The sequence below is a fragment of the Pipistrellus kuhlii genome, unplaced genomic scaffold (assembly GCF_014108245.1).
Source record: "Pipistrellus kuhlii isolate mPipKuh1 unplaced genomic scaffold, mPipKuh1.p scaffold_m20_p_1, whole genome shotgun sequence".
Lineage (NCBI taxonomy): Eukaryota > Metazoa > Chordata > Mammalia > Chiroptera > Vespertilionidae > Pipistrellus > Pipistrellus kuhlii.
In genome coordinates, this window is record NW_023425404.1 from 14,276,367 (window position 1) to 14,297,176 (window position 20,810).

The 20,810-nt window shown below is 40.4% G+C and overlaps 1 protein-coding gene across 25 annotated transcripts in view; it reads right to left on the reverse strand.

Annotated features, from left to right (window-relative positions):
* SIPA1L1 (signal induced proliferation associated 1 like 1) overlaps positions 1 to 20,810 on the reverse strand; it is a 385,638-nt gene that overhangs the window by 133,202 nt on the left and 231,626 nt on the right. The gene's annotated exons all lie outside the window — the stretch shown is intronic.

The window sequence follows — 20,810 nt, forward strand, 5'->3', positions numbered from 1 at the left end:
ACAGCGCGGAGTGGAGAAGTGCCCCTCACAGAATGGAAGGGAGCCAGGCAACGGAGCCAATTGCAAAGCAAGCACCAGTCCATCTCCAAAGGGAAACTCCCCTGACAATCCAAACCAGAGCTTAGGAGCTATTTTTTAACTAGGAAAAAAAAAAAAATATGCTGTTTATTTCAATGAAATACGTTTCAGAGAAAGACTGCACTGGCAGAAAGAATAATTCTAAGTAGGTTCTTATAAAAACCAGATGCTTTCAACATTGCGCACAATCTCACAGAAATCAAGGTAAATCATCTATTATTGCCTGACCTTCCACTCTCAAAAAGGTCAACACACCAATCCCACCATGATAAAAACTCATTCTAATTCATTCAGAGCATTTCCCGTAGAAAACAGTTTGTTGCAAGACTGGCTTTTTTAAGGCGATGTGAAGTTACACCCATGGTAGGAGGACACTAAGAGCCAGAACTAAAACACAACCAACTGAACTGACATGGACATGCCCAACCTTGGCCATTACTGCGATGGTCCTCCCTTCAGAGCATCTCTCTCTTGCTTGCAACCTATATGTTTAATGGATTTTTAAAAATCTCATTTTAAACATAAAAATTCCTTCACAATTTAAAAGAAATGCCAAGCCTCCTATTAGATCTTTATTATAACAACTCAATTATTTTTTAATTTCAAAATATAGATGGGCACATGGGAGGAGGGGGGAGAGTGCCCACAGTTTAATGACTTGTCAAAGCTAAAGAGGTTCAAGACAGACGACTAAGTTAAATGGCAATTTTTTTCTTTCTTTCCTATTTTATCTCTATCCTTCCCTCCCTTTCCCAACCCTTATTTATATCATCAAACTCATTTTGGTGCAATATAAATTTTGGATACTGACTAGCATATTAGAAATATATCTGCTGTGGATTTACTAAACTACTAGTAAAAAATACGGTATCTATGTAATACAGGCATACCTCAGAGATACTACAGCTTCACCCCAGACCACTGCCACAAACTGAGTATCGCAACACAGCCAGCTGGAATCTTTTACTGGGGGCGGGACTTGCCTTTAATTTATAAAAAGCACAATATCTGTGAAGCACAGTAAAGCAAAGTGCAATAAAATGAGGTATGGTGGCAAATCAATCACACCTAAAACCTATTCCTTACAGTTGATGGAAATAGGAAGCATTATGCTGACAAGTATTAGTAATGATCTTGACTATCAGCAAACCTGCCTAACCATCACTAAATGTGGCAAAAAGCAACAGAATTAAACAATAATAAGCAATAAAACAACAAAGAGCAATACTAATTTATAGCATGCCACCTCCATCTGTTGAAAGAGCAGGCTCAATAAAAAATTTCCTGTTACCTGTTTAATTTTACAGCTCTAGGTACTATTTGAGTCCATGAAATACCAATCCCATGGGACTGAGTTAGAATACCAATTCCACTTTTAGTTCAGTGAACTGTTGGAAACACGATCAGAAAATGAGAACATCCACTCAAATTCTGCTAGTGGAAAGTCCTTTCATCGCTCCAAGTCTATCACAACATAACCTTCCATCCTGCATTCTCTTCTGAGCATGGACCACACCTGATCCTGGGGATGTCTGAGAAAGCAGTCCCTCCCCTGCAAGGAAAGCCCCAGGTGTCAACAATCCTGTCCTTCTGACTTAGAGACTTGCACACCTTTGCTGCCTCCCTCTTTCCTGAAACTCTTCTCTAGTCTCCCAGGACACCCAGGCTCTTCATTGTCTCTTGCCTCCTGCTCACTCAGTATCGCTCACTCAGTATTTTGCTCACTCAGTATCGCTGAGAGGCTCCATAAAAGTTGGTGATTCTTCTCCTACCACTCTTTATATTTCTGAAGCGATTGTAAAGGGCATAGTATTAGGATGTATGTGAGCCCTGAGCACCTTCGGATGTGACAGCAGGCCTAGGGGCACTGGAGTCAACATGTTTCTCTGGAAAGCAGGTGTTCACTTGGTTGCATCACAGCTATCTGTGCAACTTAATAAAAACAGAATAAGGAAACCGCCTGGGAAGATAGCTGCATGGTAGCCAGTACTGGCTGGCGATATTCCTATCGTCAGCTTTCAATCTCGTTTCTATACAGTTACCTCCAAATCTCTACTCACGATCTTCTCCCACAAACTCCAGGTAAAATATATGCAAGTGCTCATTTGATATCTTCCTTATTTATCTATTTTCTACAATTTACTAACTAACAAGGAAAATGTGAAAAAATCATTTTCCCCCCAGAAATGAATAGGTGGTTAAGGAAGTGAGAACAATAAATAATTCAAGGAACCAAATGAAAAGAACAACATGGGAAACATTCCTTGTGCCAAGGGTATAAAGAACAGTTTAAAGGTTATATAAGATGTGGGAATGAGAAACAAAACAAAACAACATCTACAGTTTCTTTCCTGAAATAATCTGTAATACAATGTGGCATATTCACCTAAAAGATGTAGCATGCCTCATGAACTACTTCCACATTTCACATGATGTTTTGTTAGATTCCTTAACTGGCAGAACTTTAAATACAGGGCCAACTCTCACTTTTGGGGACAAAGGGGGAGGGGAGTTAATGATAACTATCAAAATGCTCCAATAATTCAGAGCTATACACTCTTAATTAGAGTCTTTACAAAAACAAGAGTGTAAATCATTTATGATGTTGAATACATAGATTTAGAACATCCCTAAGTATTCTTACTTTAGAATATAACAGAAAACTTTATTTTAAAACAGAAATTTAACTTCATAGTGTTTGAACATTTGGTTAGCTAAGATAACCAAATAAGGCAAACTATTTTCTTTGTATCCCGTTTTGGCTTTCCTGGATTTCACTCACCTTTCATAAAAGTAACTTCTCATACACAGGGATGTCTCACTCTCTCAAGTTAGCCTGAAACACATACAAAAGCCTCAGTGCAATGTCCTGGGTAATTTAAGCTTTATGAAGCAGCACCTAACTATTTAAACCGGAATTTCCCCTCCCACAAAAAGCAGGAGTTGGTAAATCTAGCTAGGAAAAACGGAGTTGATAAATCTATCAATAGTTTCTGCTCTCCAAATGTTTACTATCTAAAAAGACAACACTGGTTTGAAAGCCGAGTCAAATAACTTGCCCTGAACTTAACCAAGTGAATAAAGAAGTTATGGACACAAAACATATCTAACAGGATGAAGGTACATTTAGATTTAGAGATAAACACACACACACACACACACACACACACACACTTCAAAGGCCTACTAAAGCTGGAAGATACTTTGCAAAGCCAAGGGTGATGGAAAGTAGGAAAAACTGGCAGAAAGCTTTAGGGCAGAGAAGGGTGATAGAAAAGGAAGGTATGGAACAAGATACATGATGGAATTATTGATAAATAGCAAAATGATTCAACTGCTGGCAAAATAAAGAATACAAATAAATGTGAGTATCTCTTATACTTAAATAAGCAAGTATATTTATTGCCGAAGAGCTAGGTTTGAGAAGCTTAAAGTAGGAAGGTAAAGATTAAAAGTAGAATAAAAGGCAGTTAAGTAGAAAAATGAATCAGATTAGAGAAAAAATAATATGTATGTATGTATTTGAGGTGCAGTAAACTAATATTTTCAAGGGGAAAAAAATCAGAGCTCACCCTCTCACGGGGGCGATTTGAGACTGTCCATGCCTGACCCTGGAATATCAGAGACCAGACTAGATCAATAAAGCCAATTGGTGTTCTAATGCACTAATTTATATATTAGTAGTCATTTAAAATATGTTAAAATCTTATTTATTAATATTGTAAACTGTGACCTACTACTGAACAATTGATTATCAAATATGACAGACATCAATGTCAGAGAGAAATATTGATCAGTTGCCTCTCGCACATGCCCCAACTGGGGATGGAACCGGAAACCTGGGTGTGTGCCCTGACCAGGAATCAGACCCAAGACCTTTTGGAATAAGAGATGAGGCTTCAACCAAGAGAGAATATTTCTAGTAAACTGTGCATCCTATTAAACATATTGGAGACAATCGGGCCTAGTTTTAGAAAAATTCATGATGCAAACAAATTGCATATACATAAATTTAGCAATATATTTTTAAAGTTATGTATAGACATTATAAATAAGCCAAAGAAAGTTCACCAAAAAATTATAACGCTTGTTTTTAGATATCTGAACTATGACTAATTTTTAATATTTGTCTATATTTATTTTCTAAAATGAACAAGTGTAACTTTTATAATCAGAAGAAAAGACTTAGGAGAAAAAAATAAACCCATCCTTCTGTTGCTTAAAAAAAGACAATAAAATATGATCTGGGAATGTGGTGCAATGAACAAACATTTGAATAGTAATTGTAAAATACTGCACTATGTTAAACCTTCAACTCCAACCATTCAAACCACTAAACAAGTCAAAATTCAACAGATGGCAGATCCTTCCACTGAGATAATCTTGTGTTTAATCCCCTATTAAAATGGAATCAAAGAGTATCGAGTACTAAAGATTATAAGATTAACAATATTTACATGATTGAAATAACTACTTCATAGATGATTAACAATATTGCTTGTATTTCCTCATTTACAGATGCTTTCTTTATACTTAATCTATATAATAAAGGCCTAAGCCACCATTACAGGGAATGACCATTTGGATTTCTAAGCCAACACCCTGGAAAGCATTATAAAGTGCTCTGAGGCAGAAGAAATGGGAACCCTCTATCTGACCTGGAGAGGAAGAGTCTAGTGGTATTGCCCATCTCCTTTGAGGTGCAGAGGGAAAGGATGCCTGAACTGGTTAAGTCAGACTGAAATTAGGTAAGCCACAAAGACTGCCTGGGGTTCACCTATGATGAACTGGGCTTCGAATCTGTATCACTAAGCCACATGTAAGCCATGAGGTGGGCTACCTGAGCACTGTGAGTGCCTGCTCTGAGGTGGTCACTATCAGGAGGAGACGAGGGACAACTCCACCCTCAGTCCCTGTCCTCTAATGGGAAACGAAGACCAGGATGCGGAAACCAGAAGTTCAGTAAGACAGATGTCACAAAACCAGCTCATTCAAGATGTCCTGGCTCTCCCATTTGAATATGTATAGTCCAGAAAGAACTAAGGGCCCTTGAAAAGCTCATTTGAATTTAGCTTCGGAAGAGAGCAGAACATAATGTCAGTAAGAAAAATGGGTGAACATGAAGTGCCTTCTAAGCATAGCTCTAATATCCAAATCATTATTAGTCATGATTAGTATCAACAGTAGAAGCAGATTTTAAAATATCATCCAAGGACCAAGAGCTTAAAAGAAAAAAATTACAATATAAAATCATTCCACCCTGCCTTATCATCTCCTTAAATACAGACTGCATTAAATACAGACAGCTTGTCTGCTTCATTGCACTCTTACCTCTGGGTATACACTCTCTCCCTAGATGGCTCTGAGAGCAGCACCTGTCATCCATGTCACTCTCCGCCACCTGTTCGCCCCTTCAGGCCTCAGAAGCACCTCTGAGGTGAGTACCTCCTTCAGCAAGGCAGGTAGCCATTTCTGACACAAGTACTCACTCCCGAGGGTGCTCTCTTGGTAAATTCTGGGCTGGCAGAGAATTCATGGCACAACCACCACTTTGAAAATACATTATAAAAGGAGAAAGGGCCTCCCCTTACAGCCTAAGTACCACTTGTGAGAAGAACCCAGACATGAACGTCTGTATCTGCAGAATACACCCAGCGGGGGATACTGGTAATTAACCTCCTTACAGTGCTGCCGTGGCCTTCTGACTTATCCTGCAGGAACTTCAGTGGCTCCTCCACTGCAGTCTGTTGTGATTCAGGCCGGAATTCAGGACCACTTGGCTCCTGACCCCAACGTGCTTCCTTCTTCCTTGGACAGCAGGAACGAGGTCTGCCCTAGACACACCATGGACCTTCCCTCTCCGACCTTACACTGAGACGTTATAATTGCGAGTCATTAGAAAATAATGTCTTTACCCTTCATTTTCCACATGTGAGGTACTGTCCTCCGAGGTCTGCGGGGAGGTACTGTCCCCCGGGATTTGGGGGGAGGTACTGTCCTCCATGGTCTGCAGGGAGGTACTGTCCTCCATGGTGTGCGGGGAGGTACTGTCCCCCGGGGTTTGGGGGGAGGTATTGTCCTCCGAGGTCTGCGGGGAGGTACTGTCCCCCAAGGTTTTGGGGGAAATACTGTCCACCACACTCTGGGGAGACGTACTGCCCACCACAGTCTGCACAGGAACACCCTGCTGCACTCTTCTGGGGGCTGAGCCATAATGTTCTTCCCACCAGAGCATCCTCCCTCCTAAAAATGCCTCTTCTGCTACTACTTTCTGAAGTTCTGTGGTCCACTCTACACAGCTAGGCCCTTTCTCCTCATTTAGATGATTAGGTTCTTGAGAACAGAGATCCGTCCAATCCTTATCTCAAAACACCTAAGTTCAATGTCCTTGAAGTGGAATCAGGAGAAACAAGTCACATGGTCTATAACATGAATTAGAACTGAACTGATATGTTAATAGAGTTTATATTGTGATCTAAAATGTAATTATGGTTATTTCAGAAATATTAGCATAGAGAGACGTGTCCAAAGAAAGTCCACATAACAAAAACTTAATATAGATTTCAACTTCACCTTTCTCCCATAAAGAGCCTTCACAATAGCAGTGAGTGAACAATTAATAACCACAGTTTGATCTTCCTCCCTCTACCCACTCATCATCAAAGGGCATGAAAAATAGCCACAAAAAACAACAACCCACAAATCTCTTTAAAGAACAACAAGAAGTGAATCAGAACTGGATAAGGCACTATCACCATGAAATAAGTGAAAGTAAACCAATGGTTAGAGAGTGGCCCCAATACACCATGGTTGCAGGTTAGATTTCCAGTCAGGCCACATATACGAAGCAACCAATGAATGCATAAACAAGTGTAACAACAAACCAATGTTTCTCTCCCCCCCCCCCCCCCCCCCGCATCTCTACATCTCTCTGTAGCACTCTCTTTCATCAATTTTTAAAAATCCCAACAAGTAAGTAAACACGTTTACAGGAAAATTGAAAGGGGGAGCATGGCATAGATGGTAGAGGCAACAGGAACCAGAATTTAGAAGTATTACCACTAAATTAATGATAATGAAAATCATTTTTATCTTTTACAAGTCTTCCCAACTGTTGTCTCATTTTTCAAAGTTTTTTTTAAAATAAGTGAATTATATGCTTCCTTCTAGTTTAAAAAAAAAAACTGAAATAGTGTAGAAAAAGTGAAAAATATATATGTTAGGACAGACCAATCCACATTAACTTGTGAATTCTTCCAGATATTGTGGGTGGGTTGAACACACACACACACACACACACACACACACACACACACACACACAGAGACAGACAGAGAGACAGAGAGAGAGAGAGAGAGAGCAAGTGCGCGTGCGCCAGGCATTGAATAAAAACAGAGGGGAGAAAGGAGAAGTGCACAGAATAGCTCACTTCTGAAGCGAGGCAGAGGGATGGGTGAGGAAGAATGAAAATATCTACTAAGCTCAGAGGAGGCAGAGGACCTGCCCGTGCCATGCTGAAGCAAATTATTGATGAAACATTTCACCACTGAGACATTTTGAATCTTTATATATATATCCTGGTTCTGAAAATAGGAGGCCTATGCAAATGTTTCTCACCACCTGTCAACATAAATTAAAACCAGCAAATGAAAATAATGAATTCAATTCAGTGTTTCTTTCTAAGTATGTACATATACAAATATAATTATCCATTATAACTTCAAATAAAATTTTCTATATAAAATTATCTATTTTCCCAAACTTAAAAATTCCTGATATCTAAATGAGACTCAAAAACTTATGTTATCATGTGAACTTTCATTTACAAACTAGAAAAAAAATTAAATAATGCAAACCAACCAAGTGTTGGAAGATAAAACCTAGTGACAGGAAGTTGTTCTTTTGTTCCTTGGCCACCCTTTTCACTTTTGTGACCAAGTGAAATACTCCCCTAACTGGAACGGTAAGCTGAATCTTACAATGTAGTCCTGTGTGTTTGCAGGGCACTCGCTTTAAAATCCGAACACTTTGCCTCTTCACCAGGGTGTTTATAAAGTGCGTGCAGGCAAGCACAACCCTTACACTCTTGTGCTTAAAACTCCACAATAAATTCCCTCCGCTTTCAGGATAAAAGAATTTCCCAAAGGCATAACAGATGTCCCTGATTATGAGCAGAGTCCCTTTATACTCTGAACCTCCAGTCCAGTCAAAATCATTTACTTTGTCAGAAACTTCAAACCAAGAGTCCTATTTATTGCCAGCACACCTGATATTAGAAGGTATGTTACATAATGAAATCATAATTTCTTTAAAGTAGAGAACCCCTACTTGATTTTTAATAAGTCACCTGTGGTCTCTCAAGAAATGCTGTAAAAAAGGTGACAGGGGGTGGGAAGTGGACAGCTTCCTGGAACAGACTATGCACCCGAGTGCAGTCTTGAAGAAGGAGGAGTTAGGAGGAACAGGACAGATAGGAATAAGCCAGGAGAAGGAGGGAAGGGAACTGCAGAAAGCGTGTCCCAGCAGAAGTTGCCACTTGGTTTCTCCTGAAGGCACATGAGTGCAGCCAAGGTGCATGCAAGTAATTGCTGCTGGTTGCATTTGTCTTTGACTTCATTATGTAGAAGTCATAATGCAGTTAAAACAGGTGTAAAAGAAAGACTATGCTGGAATGAGAAATAAGAATTTCAACACAAGCACAAGAAAAAGCCTAACCGGTATTATAATAATCATGGGTATAATTAGCAACAAACACATAGATGATCAAAACCACTGCATCATTTTATACCTGATAGGAAAAATTCTAGGAATGCCTGTACTCACCCTTAATAGTGCTACAGTTAAAACAGACATACTTGCATTGCTAGAAGCAATGAAAATGGACAGAACCCTTTGGGGTGGGGTGGGGTGGGGGGTGTAAAGCCAGAAAGCATTCAGTTTATTGGGTTCTGTAATCTTGCCCCAGTTGGAAGTATTCCGCTGTCCAGAAGCAAAAGAGTTTTGTGCTGCTGAGCCCAGGACTCCACAAGCTCTCCACAACCTTCATTCCTTCTGCAGCCCCGAGCTCGGCCCCATTTCCCATTCCTTGTAACCTATTAGCCTCCACTCTTTCTCTAAACATCTCCTACGCTCTCCCCACACCCTTAGTCCCCAAAAGACATCCATACAGATGTTTTCTGCCAAGAGCAGGAGGAAGGGAAGAAGGCAGTCAGAGCACGACACAGACCCAGCCCACAAACTCGGTAATGACAGGAAAAACTGAAAGGCTGAATTAATGAAACAAATGAAGTTATACTGATCGCCATGGCCTAAAAAAATGGGATCAACTTTCTAGTCAATAAACTGTCTATGGTATCCTATCTAATAAAAGAGAAGCATGCAAATTAACTGTACCTCTGCCATGCCCACAAGCCAATCAGGAGTGTATGCAAATTAACCCAACCAATATGGCAGTTAATTTGCTTATCCGGGTGCAGAGCAAAGACTGAAGACAGCATAGAAGGAAGCCAAGCGCTGCAGAAGGGAGTGAAGTTGCAGAGAAGCAAGTGGAATGACGAAGAAGGGAGGGAATCAGGCAGGGTGGCAGAGAAGGGAGGGAAGCAGGCTGGGCGGCAGAGACCACTGCAGGAAGCCCTTTTCTTACAGGAATTTATCTGCAACAGGCCTCTAGTGTATATAAAAACTGAGCAAATGGTATTTAAAAACTCTAAAACAAAATAACAAAATAATAACTATTTGTAAGAGCAAACTGAAACACAAAAAGATTCTTTAGAATCCCTAATCCTAACTCTAATCCTAACCCCCAAAAGTAAAAGTCTAGCAAGCCTTTTGCCTACAACCTTCTCCCCCACTATCCCCTTCCTCCTGGAGTACAGAAAGAGCAATCTGCCTCTTCCATTCATAAGGCCAGCCTGAGCAAAGACCCCAATGGAATGAAGGACAAAGATGCAGAGGACCCCCAGGCATCCTGCCCTGGAGTGTTGACTACTGGCGCTGTTTCTCATATGAGAATATAAACTCACATTTTGCTTCAGTGACTAGAATATTTTCTAATGTCTGTAGCTGATTGTATTACTAACTGATAAAGCAAATAAACCTAAATAGGTAAATTCATAAATACTTGCCATTTAATTTTTACCAAGAGTAGATAATATTTTGATCAAAGACATTTTAACAAGAGGTTACAGGCAGAATAAAGAAACAAATGAATAAATAAATTTTAAGTGACAACAGGATCTTGAAGATGTAACTCTAAATTTAATTATAAGTCTCATTAATGAAGAAGTTTCATTCTCTCAATCTATATTTGAATGTTTATCTATGAAAAAGTACTCCACATCAAATCTGGAGTAGAAAAAAGAAGAGAAAAAAATAACTTACATAATTCTCCTGCTTTAAATAGGAGGGAGTTGGCTTCTTATTTTTTTAACAGTTAGAAAACCAGCTCTTGAAAATTTCAAAAATTAAGTTTTATATTTGGTAGAGAAAAATGCAGAAAACATTTTTTAAAATTCTGTTTATAGAAGCCAATCAATTGGAACTGATACCAGTAGGTAAGAAACAGCTGACTATTAGCCCTTCAATCAGGGATGTTGGTTTTAGGACTATGTATTAAGAAACTTTAAAATGTTTACATATTTCTACACAGTTATTTTATTCTTGACAATTTCTTTAAAAGTAATCCAAATGAAAAAATTTTATGCAGAAGATATTCATCACAACTTTATTTATAATAGAAAAGAACTATAAACAACCTAAATGCTCTCAAACTACATAAATTATGGGCTGTCCACAAATGCAATCTATACATAAAAAAGCCCAGTAATCAGAACGATGGAATGATCAGAACAACAGAAACTACCGGGGGCTATGACTCTCACTGCAGCAGTCAACCAGCCTGATCTGGGCCCCATTAGCCATCCACCCCTGGGTGGCCTGGCCCCGATTGGCCCCCAACATCCTGATCAAGGTCAGTCAGGGCCAGCCAGCCAACCCCCTGCAGCCCCTCCCCCATCTGGCCCTGCTCCCAATGGGCCACCAACACCTCAAATCAGGGGTGAGGCCAGCCAGCTAATCACCTTCGGCCCCTCCCCCTAACTATCCTCACTTCCAATCAGACCCCAACATTCCAATTGGGGGCAGGGCCAGCTGACAAACTGCCCATGGCCTCTCACCCCCCCTGCCGGCCTGGTCTAATGGGCCCCCATCAGGCAGGCAGGCTGAACCCCACCCGTGAACAAATTCGTGCACTAGGCCTCTATCGTATATAATAAAAGTCTAATATGCTAAGTGTCTAGTCAACTAGTCGGCTGTTCAAACAATCAAAGCATAATAAGCTAATGATATGTTAAGGCCACTCAACTGCTCACTATGATGTGCACTGACCACCAGGGAGCAGACAGGAATACAGAGTCCCCACTATGCTCCCAGCACTGTACCTGACACATAGTAGGTACTTAGAAATATTTGAAAGGAGACATATGTAAAACTTTAGACAATAAAATAAATAAATAAATAAATAAATAAATAAATAAATAAAATCTTTGGAGACAAAATTTAAAGCCAAAGGAAAAATAAAAACATTGTATAGAAAAATTAATAAACATACACATACCTGTATATATTTATATGTGTATATGTACATGTATATGCAGAGTGGCAGTACTAAAAATTAAAGATGGAGAAACTTTCCTGCTATGTTTATACTCATAATATTATAACAAGCAGACTAGCATGAATAAGAAAGAAAACATCTAAAAACTGGCCAAACATTTTTTATAAGAATAAAATCAGAGGATGTTGTAATTTGTGAACTGTTATCTTTATTCTTATCAATATATAAATGAACAAAGAAAAACACTCACTGCTTCTTTATACTTTGGGGAGTTTTATTCAAGAATGCAAAGAATGTCTCCTCAAGTTTCAGACCCAGAGTAACTGATAAGGAGCTAAGGACTTCATGCAATAGAAAACAGCATCTTTCTCACTATTCCTATTGCAAAAGCAGTATAAGCTTTAACATTCCTATTTTTTAATCATTGCAATTATTTTTAAATCTCTGATGTTTCCATTCCAGTTTTAAGGTCATCCACTTTTAAATTCAATATTGTGTCTTCATTCATGCAAAAGGAAGCAGTAACAGTGTTTAAGAAGAAATGAGGTGTCTAAATTTCCTGAAATTAATGCTTGAAGGGTTCAACATAGTGAAACCATTAGTGGATTGATAATTAATATATTAATTTGTTTAGAAAAAATACTTCTGTATTTTAAACAGAGGACTTCCTCAAAACTACCTTTGCTCAACAGAAATGTGTTAGTATATGTTCCTATAAACCAACAGAAAAAACCACTATTCATAAATATTAGGTGGGGAAATCCATATTTTATATTAATTTGATATTAATCCTTGGTACATGTGAATGTTCCTCCCAATAGGCCAAGGCTTAAAGTCAATAAATGGGTGAGGATATGAGTTTCAACTATAAACACAATCTGAATAATATGAAGGACAACCAGAGCTATCTTTTTCTTTGCATTTCCTATGGCAATGAACTAATTGGTTCAAGAATGTTGCATCTACCAATCTCTAGCATCTCCACGACTAAGATGAGAAACTCTAATTCTCCAAAAGACTATTTGTGATGACTTGCTACTTCATATATAATACTAAGTTTTCAGTTTTTTAAGAAAGCTGGTAAGAATTGCATTTATTCAAAGAATCAATCTGTTCTACACTAAAAACTAGCATACACATATTTTGATATTTGCTTTCTCTATGAAAAAAATATATATATGGCTATATATAAATATATATGGCTAATATGCAAAGTTTCTCCTTGGGAGTTCGACCAGGAGACTGGGAGTTTGATCCCTTGCTATGACATGTGCTGACCACCAGAAGGCATGCAGAATAAAGGAAGGCTCTGGCCAGCAGCCAGCAGCCAGCAGCCAGGGAAGAGAGGCTGGTGCCAGTAGCCAGAAGGAAGGCCCTGGCCAGCAGCCAGAAGGCCCCGATCGGCCCTGATTGCTGGCCTGGCCTAGGGACCCTGCCCATACACGAATTTCATGCACCGGGCCTCTAGTAAGAATATAAAGTAGTCCTAAGCAATTCAGTATGACCTTAAATTCATATAAATCTGCAAAATAGGTACAGACCACAGAAAAATGCCCCCACCCTTATCTTAAAATATCAATTCATAGGTTTGCTCAAATTATTTTAACTTATTCCAGGGTGAAAAAATTGCTCTGAAAAGCATGCCTATCCTACCTTGATGCTCAATTTAAAACATTCATATTAAATATCCCATCGGTTGACTGAGGGATAAGGAAGAAGTGTGGAGAAGAAAACGGAAGCCAGAGAAAACAGTGTCTCCTCTCTGTCTTTACTGCTTTTAACCTCACACGCTGCTCGAGTGCTCAGCTCCATGGAGATAGCAGTGGGCGGAAAATACAGAAACACTGGAAGAACAAATGCCCTCGGAATATTGTTGGGTTTCGGTGCAAAGCTCACCATGGCTTTACAGAGACACATGTTGAAAACAGATTGTTACAACTTAGTAATGATGTAAAATGAACAATCTTCCTTTATAATAGCTTTTAAAAATTCTGCTACATTCCTTCCCCACCCCCCAAAACAGCCTTCTACTTGATTTTTGTAATTGGTAATTTCCCAAAGCAAAGAACATAGGGCAAAAAAACCATAATTATTGTTTAGAACAGTGTGTTTCAATTTTGCCCCCACCCAAGGAGACACTTGGCAGTATCTGGAGACATTCATTTGTGGTTGTCACAATGCAGGGGGTGATGGGGGTTATTGGCAGTAGAGGCCACAGACACTGCAAAACATTCTACAAGGACAAGCTTCCATAACCAAAAATTACCTGGCCTCAAATGTCAGTGTTCTGAGATTAAGACCCTGATTTAAAAGTATCTTTTAACACTGAAATGCAAAGAATTACTTGGAAGCCAAGTTCTAAGCCACAGTTGCTTGGGTCAAAGGAAGCAAAGCCTCTGCTCTCCCCACACACTGAGGGATGCAATGATTCCACCTTCACACTCAGGGTGCAGTCCTCAGAACTATCACAGGAAGAGAATTCACTAGTGAATAGCTTACCAACTCAAAAGAAATATAAGAAAATGCATTTGCAAATAAACCTGGAAAGGTTTTGAAATCATTTGAGCTAACATAAATAAGGATGACGGTGCACTACTACCATACATTTTATAGTAATAACTAGAGGCCCAGTGCACGAAACTCATGCACAGGTAGGGTCCCTAGGACTGGCCAGCAATCAGGGCCGATCAGGGCCTTCCTTCCCCAAGATGCTGGCTGCCAGCCAGGGCCTTCCTTCCCCAAGATGCTGGCTGCCGCCAGGGCCTTCCTTCCCCTGGTTGCAGGCTGCCAACCAGGGCCTTGCTTCCCCCAGCTGCCGGCTGCTGGCTGGGGCCTTCCTTCCACAGCTACCAGCTGCCAACAAGGGCCTTCCTTCATTCTGCGCTACCCCCTGGTGGTTAGTGCATGTCATAGTGAGCAGCCAAACTCCCGAGGGGACAATTTGCATATCAGCCTTTAATATATAGGATAACAGATATGGGACAGTTAATTTCCACTTATGGTTCATTGATTGCTAAAAATCTTTTAAAATCTTTCCCTCAGAGTTTGAATTAGATGGCTTGGATGATTGAGGTGTTTTTTTTTTTTCTTTAATTAATAATATTTCCTGAACACCTACTTTTTTACCATAAAGCCTGGGATCTGGGTGGTGAGCACAGCAGAAAAACCCTTGTCGCTTGGGAAGCACTCACTTCTAGTGGGGGAGAACAAGGGACACACAAATCAATAAGACACATACAGGTCGGAGAGTGCAAAGCACCATCCAGAAAATTCCCATTAAAAAGGAGCATGGCCGAGATGGCTGGGTGACTGCTCTCATCAACTGGTTGTGGTCCAGGAAGGCTGCCTCTCTGTGGAGAAGTCGTTTAAGGTAAGAAGACCGGAATGCCAAGAAGGAATCAGCTATGCAAGGGAAGGACAGCCCAGGCAGATGAAAGGACATGAAGAAAGACCCTAAAATATGAATAAACAGCACGTCCAAGGTGAAGAAAGCCAGTGTGGCTGGAGGGGTGGGTCGGAGGACAAGGGGCAGGAGAGACAGCTGGTATCAGACTATAAGGATGCTCAGAAGCTTTGGTAAGAGCAATGTGAGGCAGATGCCAGGTTCCACGGCCTTGTCTCATGAGATGACGTAGCACAAGGTACGAAGAGCCTGCATTAAGGGGAAATCAGCAGAGATGGAGAAGAAAGTTCGGTATTTGGGGAGGCAGAGAGAGAAAGCAATGCAGATAGATTTGTTTGGTGACATACTGATGAATCAAGGACAACTATGGAATGTTTATCTGGAGCAACTAGATGGATGACTATGAGGAACACAGACTGAGAGAAACACAGTTTTAAAAACTACAAACAGGATGCCCAACCAACCTGACTTGCCTGTACCTAGAGGCTTCCTAGAATGTGAGACTTCCAGTGTTAACACCAAGAAAGTCCTGGAAAACCAGCAGGAGTCGATCACTCTAGGTATAAATGAAGAGTTCTGTGCTGACCATGTCTATCGGACACCTACCTGGAGATAAGGGAAAGGCAGTTAGAAATACAAGTCTGTGCTGGAGATACAAAACTGGGAATCACGAAGGCTTAGGGATGGCATGTCAAAGCCACGAAACTAGATGACATTACTCAGGAGAGAAGGGAAGAGGGCTCCGAACAGATGATATACGTCAAGATGCCTGCCTCGGTCCAGCTCTCTTCCGACACAGCCATCGCCTTTTAGGCCTTTTATTCTTACTTTCCAGATCTCCCCGGAAAATCAGAAACAAAGTAAGACACATCTGACATGTGTTTGTAGACTTACTTAAGCTGCTTTGCTTAAAGCCTCAGTTATACCCTTCTGAGCTCTTCTCCCAGGAGTCACAGAAGAGAAGAGCCCGAGCATATGGAACAGATTTCCGTTCATCCTTGCCCTTCTTTATATATATATGAAGGGAGAAGGAGAGAGAGAGAGAAACATCAATGATGAGAATCACTAATTGGCTGCCTCCTGCACGCCCCCCCCCTACTGGGGATGGAGCCTGCAACCTGGGCATGTGCCTTTGACTGGAACTGAATCTGGGATCCTTCAGTCTGCAGGCTCACACTCCATCCACTGACTCAAACCAGCTAGGGCATCCTTCCTCTTCTTTTTCCCAAAGCTTTGCTACAAAGAAATCTCATTATTGCTACGGATAAATGTTTGGCTCCTTTTTCTTACTCCCAAACCCATGTCCCTGTTTTTCTAATTATCTTCAACAGCCATGATCCTCAACTTCCATAATCAAAAACACTCACAACTGAGGAAAAAGGAATACAGAAGGAAATACGTAGACAATTGAACTTCTCCAAGGGAAGTTTCTGTTGACAGGGACCCACAGGTCAGTGCATTAGTCTCTTCGGAAAGACTCTTAGCATCCTTGGCTGGAACTTAACTTGGGTACACTGTTATTCAAAAAAGAAACAATTACCAGAGGGAATAAACAGATGGCCCGTTTAAATGATAGGACTACTGTAATGCAATGTGTGTGGTGACCTAGTTCAAAGTAACTAAACTGAAGTCTCCTCCCAATTGGTTAACTTGTGATTGAAAATATCAAATGTTGGTTTTTTTGTTTTTTTATTGTCTGAAGTTTTACTTATGTCCTCTTTTTTCCATTTGACCTCGGGCAAGCTCCCACCACCCCAGTGTCTGTGTCCATTGGTTATGCTAATGTGCATACGTACTGGTACAAGTCCTTTGGTTGCCCTTGCCAATCTGACTCTACCTGGGTAATCTATGCAGAGGTAAGAAGAGAATAAATAAGACACCAGAAATAATCAAAAGGGGTCCTAGGGCTTGTAATGGACAGACACTGTGGAATTACTTGCTCCCCTGAGGAAGGGCTCTTTGCCAGGGAGGGAAAGCATTCTGTAGAGGGAATGCAAGAAAACTCGAGGCATTAAAAAGACAGTCTGAGAGGTGGTAAAATAATTGGAAAGGTAGAATTTCAGAGAGAAGCAATTAATGGGAATATCTCACACCTAAAGAGCCCCAGAGCCCTATATAAGGCCAAGGGAGCCACTGTAATCACCCTTCAAAAGGACTTCGCAGGTCTTTGTCCAGCACTTAAAAACAATCACATGTGGAATCACTCTGAACTCATTAAGTGTAATAAAGGTGAAGTATTTTTAATCCCATGTAAGAAAACAAACAAACATACAAAAGAGCAGACTTGCATTCAAAAATAAAAACAACAATATTAATTTCCGAAGGGTAAGGCTCAACTGCTCATGATCAAATAGTTTAAATAATTATCTCATTATATAATCACACCTTTCATTTCACTTTTACACTGAATACCAATTATTTTTTTAATTATGTATCAAGGAGGGGGAAATTCCCCTACCCGTCTTGTTTTTTTGTTTGTTTTTATTTTTTGGCTGATGTACTCATTAAATTGACACAAGACAGATTAACAGAAGGGGGGGGGGGGAAGTAAGCCTTACATACAGATATCTCACAGATATGAGACCTAAAGAAATGGCCAAAGCATATAGATTTTACATTTTTTAGACAAAGAAACAATAAATTTGTGAGGAATTGACAGGTCAAAGAAACAAGAGTTTGCACGCTTAGTGAGGAATCTAAGCAGAGTTTGGGCTTAGGGTAGTAAATTAGTAAAGAAGCAACAATGTTTGCCCTGGCAGGGTAGCTCAATTGGTTAGAGCAACGTCCCAATACATCAAGGTTGTGGGTTCGATCCCTGGACTGGGCACATACAAGAATCAATCAATGAATACATAAATGAAACAAGTCTCTCTCTCACCCTACTAGAATGGCTAAAATTAAAACAAACCAACAAAAAACTCTGATAAAACCAAATGCTAGTAAGAATGTATAGCAACTATAATAGAACCTCAAAAATTGCTGATACAGGTATACAATAGCACAATGGCTTAAGAAAAATAGTTTGGCAGTTTCTTTTATAGTAAAACACACATCTTCTCTAAGATCTAACAATTCTATTCCTAGGTATTTCTCCAAGAGAAATGAAAATATATGTCCAAAAAAACGACTTTATAAAAATGCTTACTGCTGCTTTATTCATAACAGCCAATAACTAGAAACACAAATCTTAAGGACACTTAAGATCTATGCATTTTACTGCATGTATATATAAAAAAATAACAACTTTAAGATGAAAGAATGAAGGTACAAAGGAGTGGTAGAGTAATCCTTCCCCTTCCCCCACTTTTTTGTTTTCCCAAAACTAGAAACAAGACAGAGAAGATGAGAAGGCTGGGCAGGGCTTTGTGCTGGAGAGAGAGCTGAAGGAAATTCACGGGTAAAGAAAAGGCATGCTGAGATGAGAGGAGAGAATGGCTACAGGATTAGCAGCTAGAGCTGGAAGACCAGGACTAACAGGATGAATAGGGCAACTGTGGAGTTTAGTATGGAGAGCAGAGGAAGTGAAGGTGTTGGAAGTACGTTTATTCTCTCACAGACTGGAGCCAGGAGCTTGCAAAAACAAAAAAAAAAAAAAAAAAAAAAAAAAAAAAAAAAAAAAAAAAAACCTGTCTTTTACTCCCTCCTCTCTCTTAACCCAATAGTCAATATATTACTACTGGTCCTTGGGTGTTTTTCAATTCTTGTGCCACCCAATGGAAAGTGTATTGAAAAGAGAACCTTGAGTTATTACTGTGGAGCAGCTATAATATTTGCCTAAAATAGTGAGAGACTATCTGGCCAAAGACTGGAATCTCTCTTTTGTATGATGTATGCACTGTGTCAACATGGATCAACTTTTACAGAAAGTATGCTAGGGCTCATCTGTTTCCTGCTCTTTCTATGATTTGCCTTGCTACTTTGAACAAATGACTATGCATTTGGGTCTTTATTTACTTAACCTAAGATGGAGATGTCACAGACTAATAAACACGAGAATCCTTAGATGAGCCAAACATTCTTCAAATGGAACATGTTCTCTAGGTCAATTTACTCACCAACAGGTGGAAGTTAACATTTAATAAATGGCCCAGCAAAGCAGCTGATTCCTCAGACGGTGTAACTCGCTAGAGGTTAGGACAAGAAATTATCTTCCGTGTAGCATGAACAGGTCTGGGTGCTGTGGGAGCCACAACCTTCTTTTCTCCTTACCCTGGAGCAGCGGTTGCCAACCTTTCAGACCTCACGGACCACCAGTTGGCGACGGCTGCTTTGGAGCATGTACTCCTTTTGAGGTCATCAAACTATTTAAGATGCCTAAAGAACTGACAAGTTTAATCACCACTCTCTTCTGAAAAGTTCTACCCTAAGAATTAAAATGTTTTCATCAAGGCCAGTTTTCCATTGCCACTATATCCTTCCCACCCTCCACCCCCTTTAAATAAAAGTTTCTTTGAGCCAAACTGATAACATGTGCTCTCTCCCCCCCCCTCCCTCCCTCCCTCTCTCTCTCTCTCTCTCTCTCTCTCTCTCTCTCTCTCTCTCTCTCTCTCTCTCGTTTTATGCCCTTCTTTTTCTTAGGACATCACTTCTAAGATAACTAAAACTTTTTCATCAGCCCTAGCTATAATGATACTGTACATTACAAAAAAAAAATTCCTTAAAACAAATTCTAGGAGTCAGCTTGATCCCAGCCTTTCACAGACCTCGATTTCAATATACACTGGAAAGGAGAGGACAGGCAGCGCGGGCTCGGAAATGTCCCTCTAATCAGGGCGTCTTACAAAACAGACAGTAATCAGCCCGGCTCTTCCCTGAGCAGAACAAGCTGCTGACAGCAAGCGATTAGTGTTCTGAAACGACTCCAAGAGGCTTGTCGATGTAAACTATCGCGCAGCTCCAAGGAAGGTCGAATCTCCGTGACACTGTATGTTCAGAGCCCTGCATCAGAGTCAGCACAGGTTTACCATGATACGCAAGCAGCATGTGGGATGAGGTGCAGAAGCAGTGTTAGGCCCGCTTCCAAATGTGTCCTGGCATCGTCCCACAGAACGAGGCGCCCGCCAGGGTCACATCTGCAGCAGTAGCGGCATCTGTTTACCCACCGGGCCTTGGGGACTTAGACAACAGTTCCGCTTTCTAATCACTCCAGGAGTGAGGGGAAGGAAATGTCTTTTCCCCCTTCTTAATTCTTCTTGCGAGTTACACCGTCTGCAGTCCAGGGAACACATCTCTCCGCAAGAGTCGTCTCTTGCATCAGTTTGTACAAACTGAAAAGCCTGAGGGAAAAGAGTAAAACCACCCAAAAAAGCAGTAATCTACCTAAAGGCTTAACAAAGGTACAGGTCTAGCTGTCAGATAAAGGTCCTCTCGCTGAATAAAGTGAGATTGGGACTCTGAAATAATAATTACAGAAGCCAGTTATTTTTCACGGGGCCAGGAAAGTTCAGGGTCTTTTCCAATAGAAACTCATTGCCGTACACAGAGGGCAGTGCCTCTTCTAGCTGTAATCATTATGAAATACCACTCATTTTAATGCAATATAGGCTAAATTTGTTCCACGTGCGAAGTGCTTTCTTTTGCAAAAGGTCGCAGCAGGTAAAAGTGGCCTAATAAAAAAAATAGCATTTCCCTGGAAACAGGACTGTTAAAGGTAACAACAACACTCTCCACTATTTCTGACACGTTACAGTTTATCAGAGAGCATTTCTGTATTCC